General features: G+C 27.3%; 1 protein-coding gene across 2 annotated transcripts in view; it reads right to left on the bottom strand.

The window, feature by feature from the left end:
- LOC142321013 (limbic system-associated membrane protein-like) overlaps positions 1 to 12,634 on the bottom strand; it is a 1,017,196-nt gene that overhangs the window by 715,124 nt on the left and 289,438 nt on the right. The gene's annotated exons all lie outside the window — the stretch shown is intronic.

The raw sequence follows: 12,634 nt of genomic DNA, 5'->3' as shown, positions 1-12,634 counted from the left end.
TGAAAATGAGGGTAAGAATATAGAGGAGAGAAATCAGATAAGTGATGATGAAGGATGTAGTGAAAAAGTTGAAGTTACGTACATAAAAGAAGGTAGTATGGATTAGAAAGGTGATTTGTTATTTGCCCAGAAGAAACAGTAATGGAGAGTAGCATAAGATCAGTTAAACAAAAAACATATTTTACTGTCATTATCCAATTTCCTAATTTCGAGTTTTTGGGCGACATGTTTTCCTAATATTACATATTTTCAAGTTAACAGTTACCAATTTTGGTCATTAATGATTTTTTTTCAAATAATAACAACCTTAGTTTTGATAGCCTGAGTAAAATTAATTTTCTGGTACTTTTTTTTTTTAAATGTATTCTAAATAAATTATTAGCAAAATAACCAGGACTGAAAATGTTTGAGAAAATTCTATAGCGCAATAAATTTTGGAAAAGTAATAAATTATTTAGAAAAAACCAAATTGAAATATTACTTATATATTACTAAGCTTTTTATAAAATTTTCAATCGATAAAAAACTGTTTTCTTTATTTCTATCTCGTTTCAGAATTCAGTAGACTTATTTCCTTCAATCTACTGTAAAATTATTACGGTCACGTTTTCATGAGTTACAAAATACCTTACTGTATTAAGTTAAATCAAAATATTTATAATGATTTTAAATCGATTGAAAAAAAAAATACGTATTATCTTATCAAAAGTAATGCTGCTGAATTTATAAATCATTAATTCGTAAAAGGTTTTTTATAAGTTATTTATTTGCGTGAAAATATTTATGTATATTCGTTCTAACTTCGTTTTTATCTTCACAGTAAAGGTTTTTGTAAAAATTACAAAAATTTTCCTGAAGAGCAAAGCCTGTATGTATATTGAATAGTTGACAATGAAAGTACACAGAATTTGGGTAACGTAATTTATTAACATGGTGTTCCCCAACCTTACGTATGAGTATAATTTATATAAAGCCAAAACTTTCCAGAAATGACATTCATTATTAACTCACTAGTGAAGAAACAAAAATTTTTTATTTATAGAATAGTTTATTTATTTTAACAGGCTGTCACAATGATGTGCAGCAATATATTCACACATAAGGAGAATAAGTAAAACCTTTGGAGCATTCAGTATATTGAGTTAAATATGGAGATCAAATAGCTATTCTGAAAGGAGTAAGTAATTTTATAATTTTAAAGAAATAATACAAAAAGATAAGAAAATTTTCAGTGCAGATACAAGACAATTTTATACAATATAGATAGACAAGACAAGAATATTACACTGATATTCTACTATGAAGTGATTTAAATTTAATGTACTATCACACTACGATTTACTATTAATCACACTACGTGCGATTAATTATTATATTTAGTGGGAGGAGGGATTGACATTTACAAAATGATAATGGTGAAAACAATTTGATAAATATAATAGTTTTCCAAAAAAGGAAGTAAAAAACAAACGCTAAATAAATTTTCAAAGGGTCTTCATTTTGTGTATTTGATCACAAATACATTGAGATAAAAATTGAATATCTTCTCATAGAAGTGTCAAAAAATAGCCCTAAGGAAGTTATCCACTTTTACTTTTTTCTGAACATTTTATCTATAACTCTAACTCAATAGCCGACGAAACTGATAACTTCTATAAGCGTTATTGAACGGTGACGGTAAACTTTTCTCTAGATGATTTTTTAACAGTTGAACCATAAATCAAGTCCTTATAAATTTTTGTGAATGAAAAACTTCAATTCGTTTAATTTAATTCTTGTTTTTATGAATTACATACAATATATATATATAAATATTCCGAATCGAATTGTTTATTCTTAAATTTGATTTATGATAAAATTATTATTTCAAATCATACTACCATTAAATAAAAAATACCATGTCTTTTATCTGTTAACAATGTTGTATACTACTGTACAAATACACAGAGATTTTTATTCCCTGTGAATATATCACATAGATTATGCAAATTTATGCCTTAGCGTCGTTAACATCATGGGAGATAAATTACCTAAATTTGAAATACCCCGTATTCAAACTACTCTTTTCAAGACTTAATTAATTTAAAAAAAAAATAAATGAAATGGTCAAGTATATTAAGATCTCTTGTCCTTCAGTATTCAAGACCACAGTACAGTCTATAAAAGAACATAAAATTTTATGATATTCATACCAATCGCTTCAAATATATGCGTATATTTTACCTTCTAAGGCATTGATTCTCAAAATTATTCGCCCACCCCCCTATTAAGAATCAGACATTTTCTAGCATCCCCAAAAGTTTTAAACTTATAATTTTTTAAAAATAATAATTGCAATTGCTGTTTTTAAGATACGGCCTTAAAAACAGTAATTACAATTATTATTTTTATCCTTTTTCCGAGAAACTTACATTTTAAATGAGAGGAATTAAAACGCATATTTAATCATACTTGCAAGTATTTTTATTAAAACTGCTTTCAAAAGAATTACAATTTTATATATATATATAGTACATAACAACAACAGAGAAAACATATTGATATTCAATAAGTTTTTTTTTTTCAGTCATTTGACTGGTTTGATGCAGCTCTCCAAGAATCGATATCTAGTGCCAATCGTTTCATTTCGGTATACCCCCTACATCCTACATCCCTAAAAATTTGTTTTACGTATTCCAAACGTTGCCTGCCTGCACAATTTTTCCCATCTGAATGTCCCTACAATATTAAAACGGCTATTCCAGGATGCCTTAATACGTGGCTTATATGTCTGTCTCATATGCCTTCTATGTGTCATGTCTTCTTTTAACCATATTTTTCCAAATGCTTCTTTCTTCATCAATTTGCTGCAACACCTCTTTATTAATTTGTATTGGATTTATTCAATACAATAATTAAATAAAGCTTTCAATCGAAAAATTACACTTACATTAATGTGAAGGATGAATCTGATGTTCTTTAACGAGTTTGATAATATCAGGCTAGAATTTACTTAAAAACAGCCGTAATTCGCCGCGTTCGGTAACATGCAGCCGATTTCGTTTTTTTTGTTAGTAACGATGCTACAGCACTAAATCCACGTTCAGACAAATACGAAGATGAGAATGCTATCAGAAATCGTTGAACAATCGACCATAATCAGGGTAGAGTTGCGGGATTTGCCTTTGTAGCCAAACTTTTTGGTAGCCAGTCTTGAATTTAATTTTTATTTCTTCTTACTGTTTAAAGTAGAATATTCAAGCTTTATTTTCTTTTTTTTAAATTTGTATCTCTAAGCCTCTTGGTTGCAAAGTTATTGCAACCAAGTAGTTCGAATACAATAATTTTTATCATAAAATACAGGTATCCTTTACTTTTTTTTTACTAGTGTAGTAGGTATTTAATTTTATTTTGAAATATATCACGAAACGATAATTTTAGCCTTTTTTTATTTCCATCTATGAAGTAAAGGAAGTATTATGACCCCGAAAAATTTCAGTTTCCAGATTTCAACGGAAATATCCATTTTGAATAACGCTGAATCCATTTTGACTAGTTTCGGCGTCAAGTCTGTACGTACGTATGTATGTATGTACGAATGCATCTCGCATAACTTATAAACGATTACCGTAGGATGTTGATATTTTGGAGATAGGACTGTTGTAACAGCTAGTTGTCCACCTCCCCTTTTGATTGCAATCGAATGAACCAAAAGTTTTAAAAATAGTCCAAAATCCAAAAATATCTGAATGTTGGACTTTTACTCAACTGCAGTAATAAGCTCTCATTGAAAGCTTTTCAATGGTATATTATAAATGGTACTTATTTTAATTTGTTACAGAGTTATAGCCAAATAAAATTTTAATTAATGAAATACTTGGATCTTAGGGGATGGCACATCAGTTCGAATCAGACTTCATCTCCTTTTTTTTTTAATTTAAATATATTGATTTATTAATAATTATTAAACTTTCATTGTGAAGAAAAATTTTTAAAATGAATTCAATAACAAAAAAAAAAAAAAATATCACAAATTTTTAATTAAATAAAATTTCATGTACTTTTCACTAAAAACACAAAAAATAAAGGGTACAAGGAAGTCATATGTTGTCCACATCAGAATTTTTTAATCGGACACCGCCTTCCTACGGCAATGAAATACAGCTGACAGTTGGAAACAGACATTAAAGAATTTCAATATTTTTGTAGTAAAATTATAATGGTTGGACAAAATAAGGCAAAAATTAAAAACAGACTAGCAAAAGCAAGGAAAGCTATTGTGTTAGTATATAATGTATAATGATTTTTTTAAATATTTATTTGGATTTTAGCAAATAAACAGCAACATCATATGGATAATAGGAAAAGTAACAAATAGAAAAGTAAAAGCCTTGGAATTGTGATTATATAGGAAAATTTTAATGATAGTTGTGTTGATAAAATTTGAAATGAAGTGTTAAGACGAATAGGCTAGAGGCAAACTGATTCTGGCAGTTTTTGTTAACAGACAACGTATGTTGGTAGCACATATTGACATGCAGGTTAAATTAATTTCATAACATAGGGAAAATATATAAAAAAAAATATTGAAATTAATAAACCAGATAACTAAGAACTTATGTTGATTTAGTTACCTTGAGATTAAAATCTGGCACAGAACAAAAAGGAATAATGAACATCATACCAGTCAATCAGACGGCTGATGAAAAAGAAAAACTAAAAAAAGGAAGAAACTTTTCATTGATAAACCAACCATGCAATCGCAGTTCTTATTCGAATTTGAATGATTTCAAGAACTGTTTAAAAATCATTCGTTTTAGTGAAGCTGAAATTAAAAAGTAAGAAAATAGTTAAATTTAGAAGAATCAACAATCTTCGTTACCGTAAGAAAAAAACATCAATATAAAAAGATAACTTCTTTTTCTATTTCTCATGGATTATTTTTCCTGGTATTTTTCATCGAGGAGAATAAGTATAGAAAATGAGGAGGGAAGTTAACGGTAAATATGAATCAAATACTCTTATTGGATATTATAAAAAGATGAAGGGTTTTCTCATGGCTGTTCCTCATCGATTGTTTGTCATGAGTAGCCTATACGCCGTAAGAGCGTTGTGTTCTACTTTACCTGACCGGCCAGATGGAAAATGTTCGGCTCGTCGCTTCCAATCAACTAGCAGAAGATTCATATTTAAACCTCATACAGCAGAGTACGTGTATTATACAGCTTATCTTCAATAAAATATCGTAGTTCTAAACACAGAATAAATTTTTGGACTGGGGCGGGATTTCATTTATATATAGCTCTTGTAGAAAGAGAATTTTATTTATACCATGTAATTATTTCAGTAACATAAATTAATAATTTATAGATAAAATCATTAAATGTTTAAACAAACAGATTAATGACTTAATGTGATAAAAATCTAACATACTAACTCATGCATAAATCAAAATAAAAGATTAGAATTAACTCAGTTTTGAATAAAAGGCACTGAAAGTCTTTTTTCCAAGGATATTTTCAACTTAAAAGAAAGACATTATTAAAGCATTAATTTTACAATGATTACATTCTTTCTTTTTATTTCCTTTATTATTGATACTTATTCTTTATTTACTGAATTTAAATTAATTATTACAAAGCACCATTACCAAATTTTAGTGTTGGGGCAATTAGCAAATTATTCAAAAATGTTTTCTTTTTTTTTATTTAATATATGTAAATGAACCTAATGTATTTACTTTTGCCATTTTTGTAAATAAAAATGATTTTTTCAGACATTTGTAAAAATTTAATAAATTATTTAATGTTTTGATTTTTAACAATTAATTTAGAATTGTGATAGATGATGATGCCCGAATATATTGTAATTCGAAAGAGTTACACGTATACGATTATGATTTATTATTGAAAAAGGATTTGATTCCTTTACAGGAGAAGATGCCTTAAAAAAGATTTAGAGCCTTAACAGATAGTAAATTCACTGTAAATTCCCTATCATAAATAAAATTCACTGAACACATATAAATGTGTTTAAAAATCCATAATAATAATTATGAAAAATATTTTCCGGTTTCATAATTTTCATTCGATAGATAAAAGCAGAAAATATCCATAACTGTCTAAGGGTTGAAAAAGTAGGTGCTGAGTGGGGTATCACAAACAATAAAAGATCATCCCAACACGTAAACAAATAAAATGGCCCACCTGTAAAAAAAAATGACCGATACACAGTGCCTGCATGAAATATATAATACCGTTTATTTCAGTATTGAATAAATATCCAAACGGTCGTGCTCAAACTTGAAATGGATCTGATGTAAGTGCTCGAAAAACGCGATCAATTTTCAATAAACAATACTGCAATTGAAAATGTTGCTTCTGAGTCCAATTGTGATTTTTCGATTGTTTAGGATGAAAAGAAAACTGATGGAAATTCAGAAAACTTTGTAGCAATAACAGCTCTTGCTGAAAGTCACCAAGAAATATGAAATCCCCGTTCGAAAAATCTCAAATTGCAGGAAGGAAAAAAGTTACAAAAAAACAAAAATAGAGGAACAAGTTAAACGTCTACAGCTCATGAGAGTTTCAAAGGCAATAATTTGTTCAAATATAATTATTTATTTATATTACCGAAATCGTTGTTTATCATTTACGGTAAATCAAATTTTTCCTTTATGTCAAGTTCAGGATGCAATAACTCAGCTGAAATCTACGCGAGAAAAATCCTTTTCTTACTGTTTAAAGACATGTAAATTGTGTTTTTACAGAACTTATTTCTTGATAACAGCAACAAAAAAACAATTAAAAAATTAATTAACTTACTGATTTTTACAAAAATCTCAAATTCATAAATTTTTATTACAAAATTAATAACATTCAGGTTTCATATTAAACGAAAACCCTTTTAAGAAACTACATTTCATTTGCAACAATTTGAGCAATAATGATATATTTTAGCATTTTCGTATTCTTACAAATGTGTGGCAATTCACGGCATTTTCATTAAAGAAAAATACAAGTGTTTTTAACAAAATATTTGGTTTTACTTTAAACAAAATATTAATCATAAAAATTGTAAATTTAATTTAGTACCTTTATTATTGGATAAATTACCCACTTAATAATGAATTTTATTTTCGTATTGCGTATTAGCCAATAGATTATTTACCTTTTTTTTACTAGAAAAAGTAAATTGAATGATGGCCTTTGCAAAATAAGTGAAAGTATTTAAATGAATTACTAAAGGAATTAAACTAAATAATAAAATAGTCACCAAAACTGTACGAAATGATGTTTTAATTTTAAAAAATTTACCACATTACAGTAGGTTAATCATAATAAAATTATTATCCCCCAAATGTGTACGTTGCAATCTCTTGTACTAGTGCACAATAAACAGCTACTCATCGCTCAACGAGATGAGGAAGTTATGTACAACATGTAAATGAGATGTAATCTTGTACAAAATCAGGCCTACCATTCCTGAGACGTGCGATTAATTTTAACCCCAATAACCAAAGTACATGGTATTCACTGTCTAATATTCAAATCCCTATAAAAGCAACTTTTTTACGACTTTAACTAGGATTTGAAACCTAGATACTTTGACTTCGAAAATTTGTTGTTAAACAACTGCTTTGTGAAACCAGCCCAGCGGCTGAATAAAATGCTTATTAAAAAAAAAAAGAATAATAATACCAAATAAGTCAAGAATAGCATACTGTACAGTATTAAAGATGGAAATCAGAAATTGATAAGTGGAAATAAAAAAAAAGAATTAATGTATTTTATATTAAAAATATATCTAATAAATACGCTAAAGCCAATGTTTAACCAAATACCATACAATTACAATCCATAAAATAAACACAGAATTTAAAAGAGATCTTAAATTATAACAAAGGAAAGAAAATAGAAAATATGCTTTAGAAACAATTCCTAAACAAATCGTTAAAAAATTATTACAGTTTCATTTTAATCGCTCCGGGCAAATTTTTCGTAAACTACGCAAAATACAAAAAAAATGACCCAAACAAAAGTTTTTCAGATTGGAGGGAGACATCTCATGGTGACCTTTTATTTCACCTTGAAATTGGCCTAATTTCAAGGTGAACACGATTTTTTCAAATGGAATGAATGACCTATTTTTGTCCCCCACCAATGAAAAGAGCAAAAAATTACAATTGGAATTACAATTGTAATTTTATATGTGTGACCACATATGACCTTAGAAATTATTTGAAGGTCATATGGCTAACCACCAGAGATAGTTTTATACGGGTGCTGGATTATTTTCGCAGATATTTAGTCACTGGTTTCTAAAAAGTAAAAGAGAATTGCTATCTTGTACTGTCTTTGACTCAGCAAATTGTCTTAATCGGATACCGGCGTGATTAACGCCTAAACAATGAACATAAAGTAACTGGAAAAAAAAAACATAATCGTGAAACGTCATGACTAAATTCAAGTGCGTTGACGTGACATTTTTCGCTCTTTCCATTGGTTCTATCAAAAAAATTAATTTTATTTGAAAAACCACAATGACCTTGTTACAACATCCAAAGCCGACCCCAACATCGTGGTTAAGGTCACCGTCGGATATCCCTCTCCTAGCTCCTATCCACATAACTTCTGTAAAGTCATTTTTATGCTCTTTCCCATAGTTTGAGACAAATAGCCTGGAATATAGATATTCCAGGAATATTGTATAACCTTCAAAAACGCGTAACTCATATAACATTATTATCGTTGATGGTTAGCTACATAACCTTCAAAAAGATTCTAAGTACTTATGTGTGACTACATATTCCAATGTAAAATTTATGCTCTTTTTATTGGTTGAGTCAAAAAAGATCATTCCATTGAAAAAATCGTGTTAATCTTGATATACGGTCACGATCAAGTTCAAGGTCAAATACAAGGTCACCATGATGGGACCTCTTCTAATCTGAGTAACTTTTTTAGGTCATTTTTTTTATTTCACGAAGTTTACGAGAAAATCTCATGGGGGCGATTAAAATAAAACACTCTGTATTTATGCGATAAATACATAATCACTTTTAAACATAAATTTATTTGAATAATTAAAGCTGAGTTTATGATAATTCTGTATATATAAAAGAAATTGTGACAAGAATGATGTACGTTGGAAAAAATAACAAATTTATTTTTTTATTGGGTATATTTGTGATTTCTGACCGTAATATTGAAAAACTTCTTGCTCTTTTGCATATATGAATGATTGGATTTTTGGTATGATTATATTACTATTAGTCCTTTTCTATTGTTCTGTTCGTTTTCAGATATTGTACTGTTCTCCACAACAAAATATCTTATTTGATTTTATTCGGAATTTTACTTTCCCGGCTACAGCGATAAAAAAACCAAAAAAAATTGTCTTTTTTAATTTTGTACCTTTAGGAGTAATTTTTTATTTTAAATTAAGAAAAAAATAAATTTAAATACATTTTAAATAATCTGTGAAAATAAATTTTATTTCAATGCTTTCAAATTCGAAAAATTCATTTTTGTTAGGTGGACGTTTGTGTATATGTTCTTGAATGCTGGGCCGTATTTGGTCCTATAACTTTGGACCATGTTGACTGATTTTCATCAAACTTGGTAGACAGGTACTACCTTCGGGGGAAAAGAATGTATTAATTTTGGAAAAGACTGGAAAAAGGGGTGAGGTAATTTGGCCGAAATAAAATTTCAAATCTTTTTTTTTTCAAATCTTTACTAAGGCATTTAAGCAAAATATGTTCTTGCAAAAGAAGATGTTTCTGTTATCAAGATCACAAAGTACCAAATTTTTATTTAATATTCAGCTCCCCACAAAACTGACATTTTTTTTCTTGGTTATCTTGCTTCAAAAAAGAAATTGATAGAAGCTTTCGCATCTATATCTTCAACATCGATAATACTTCAACCCATTACATAAAATTTTAATCATTCCACTCCAATCGTCTGAGGGAACAAAAAATATTTATGCAATTATAAATTTCTTTTAAAACTTAGCCTCTAGTTTATTTAAAGCATTTTTTTTGCGGTGGGAGTGAAATTTTCCAATATTTTTTTAAATATCATTTTTTAATTGCTAACAAACGTACCTAAGAAAAATAAGACCTTAATTTGGCGAAATCTGGAGATTCTGAGGGCGACCTTGGTTTACAGCCTTAACCCGTCGATTTTTTAAGTTGAAAATTTAATGGCCTCAATGTCCAACATATAGAACTAATCTGACCAAGTTTGGTCAAAATCAGTTAAGTAGTTCTGAAGATATGCATATTCGCATATGCCCAAATTGAACCGATTGCAATATTTTCCCTTCTAAAGCTGTAACTCTGCTACAGCACTAAACGGGAAAGTAAACATTTGATTATTGGTTTATTTTTTTGAACATTTTGACCTCAAAAATTTAAATTATAAAATCTACGTATAATCAAACAATTAATTTTATATTTGACAAGTAAAAAAAACTTTTATATATGTATAAAGTTTTATATTTATAAATTTATATAGTTTTTATATTTATTTTACACTTTTTTAAATTTTTTTATTTCATTATATATAATAAAATTAAAAATTAAAATTTTTATATCAAAATTTAAAAAAAAGAAGTCATAATTTAGTTATTGTTTTTCAATAAAAAGGAATAATTTTATCATAAATATACAAGTACAAGTAAAGATTAAGATGATTCAATTTAAAATAAATTAAAAGAAAGTTTTCGAAAAACCTTCGTTAAACTTATTTTGAAAACATGAATTAGCCAGTCAACGAAGGGGAAAGTATTTTTTTTATTGACTTCTAAACAGACAATATCTCATACATACACAACACACGTTAAACACTACACACATATAGATAACTTTTTTTTAGTGTAAATATTTAAATTTTGTTTGGTAATCTTATCGTTTTCAATCTTATTTATGGATCAGGAATATCTAGAAATGGATTCAATTTTCGAAGAATTTAGAAAATATAGACTTTTGGATCAGAAAATACACAAACTATTTTGGTGATATAAAGATTTGCTAATAAGTTTTTTAATGATTTATAAAATTCCTATTAAACCATCAATAAAAATATATTTTTTTAATCATCTGATGGTTTTTAATTTTTTGTGAATAGCTTTTAAAAGTTTAATTTGACCAAACATTTTATCGGAAATTATGTTTATTTATTTATTAAGATTGAAAATATTATTTAAATTAGCGAAAAGATTAATGTAATTGAATTAAAATAGCCTTGGTGGTGAATAAATAATATGTATGGAATTTATATAATAAGGTAGGACATTAAATTTAGTATCCATAGATATTTTGAAATAAATGAATAATAATAGTAAATGAAAACGTTTTTAAAGAAAAATTAGATTTTTTTAATATAATGTTAAAAAATAAATAAGATGGATAGACATTTTAGAAAAACAAATGTAAACCAAAATAATGGTTAATGAAAAGCTAAGAAAACTATGTATCAAAACAAGAGGTGTATTTTCATAAGGATTAACAGTCACAATTATAATTGCTTGTATAAAAACAATTAGAATATTTGCTTTGAAAGGATATATATTTATTACACCAACTTGTACCTATATTTACTGAAATTGGTAAATATTTATACACATACCTTTTTTGGGTATACTTAATTAAATCCCATTTAATATTTCGGTAATCATTTTATAGAACCTATTACATAAATACGTGCAGTTCTTGTATAACTGCAAAGCAGATCTATTTTCCCTTTTATTTAATGCCCCTAGAAATAGCATCGAGAAATTTAAAAGCAGTTTAAAAAGGAATTAAAAAGGAATTGTTATTAAAACTATTTTGCTTTGAGCAAATTGAATTTGAGCTAAAAAAAAGTCGCAAATCTACGAAAATATATCTATGGAATACGTAATTGTTTAATACAAATGATAAAATATTAAAAAATAAAACTTCATTTCGTAAAACGTTCGGCTTAAAATAGGAATCTAATTCAAAATCTGCGTAGTCAAATTTTGTAAACTAAGGTTTTTCAAATAGAAAATGAAGTAATGTTTACTGAGGGAGAAAAAAGGGTTCTTACTTTAGAAAATAAAAATTATTTATTGATGCAAAAATGGTTTTGTTAGGGCTTGCTATTTTAATTTCATATTACCGGAATTTCAATTTCATTAAAAACTGTTTAAAATCCCAAGCTATAAAATTTCAACAGCCTAGTTAAAATTATGTCCAAATGAGGTTTAAATGTTAATTTTTCATCGAAAATTATACCTAATTCGCTCTTTTACTGGACATATTTAACATTCTGAAAATACGAATGCAAATAATTGATGTACTACTAGGTCAAAACATTAGGTAATTTCACTGTTGTACTGCAGTATTGGTAAAAACCTTTTTACATAAGCCTTATTCGGAAACAATTTAATAAGTCTCATTTTCATTAAATTCCATGCATTATTTACAATAGTAGAAGTCTCTCTCTTTTACAATTTAAATTTTCATAATTATATTCTAGTTATTTATATAATATATATATACATACATATGTATGTGCGCGCGCGCGTGTGTGTATGTTTAAAGAGAGAAAGACAGAATGTCAAAATTAAATGAGCTAGAGTAAAATTTTTAATTTCGCGTTAATTTATACCTAATATTCCTACT

The sequence above is a fragment of the Lycorma delicatula genome, chromosome 3, assembly GCF_047948215.1.
Source record: "Lycorma delicatula isolate Av1 chromosome 3, ASM4794821v1, whole genome shotgun sequence".
NCBI classification, from domain to species: domain Eukaryota; kingdom Metazoa; phylum Arthropoda; class Insecta; order Hemiptera; family Fulgoridae; genus Lycorma; species Lycorma delicatula.
Note: the sequence above shows the minus strand (reverse complement) of the source record. Positions and strands in the feature narration are given on the sequence as shown.